This window comes from Echinops telfairi, unplaced genomic scaffold, assembly GCF_000313985.2.
Source record: "Echinops telfairi isolate 266 unplaced genomic scaffold, ASM31398v2 ScPeMD7_12;HRSCAF=54, whole genome shotgun sequence".
Classification (NCBI taxonomy): Eukaryota; Metazoa; Chordata; class Mammalia; order Afrosoricida; family Tenrecidae; genus Echinops; species Echinops telfairi.
Window position 1 is genome coordinate 9,110,093 of NW_022103909.1, and position 476 is coordinate 9,110,568.

A 476-nucleotide genomic window follows, 5' to 3' on the forward strand; every position below is an offset into this window, starting at 1 on the left:
CACCTACAGGAACCAAGCTAATGGTCACAAGCCTTAGGGAGAAGTAATCCATTGTCCCCAGCAGCAGGGAGCAGGCCCACCCTTGTGGTGTGCGGAGATAGCAGTCTGCCTCCAGGGAGGATGTCTAAGCATCTGACCTCCCCCCCACAGCTGATTTTAAAGTAGATCACCAGGCCTATTTTCTGAGGTCCCTCTGGATGGATTCAAACTATCAACCTTTCATTTGATCACCTGCAATATCCAGGTACTCTTGAACAATAATAGTACCTACCTTATATGGTTATGATAAATGTATATGTTCCCAGAACAACTGAATGTTTGTAGTAGATATTAGCATTAAAAACATTCATTTCTCATTGTGCAGCAGTTGATGAAAGTATACATCAAATTAGAAAAGAATCCCAACTTATTAGTTTAGGTACCTATGCTCATCGTTGGGGAGAGTGAACATTAAAAACAACAACAAACTTTGGGCA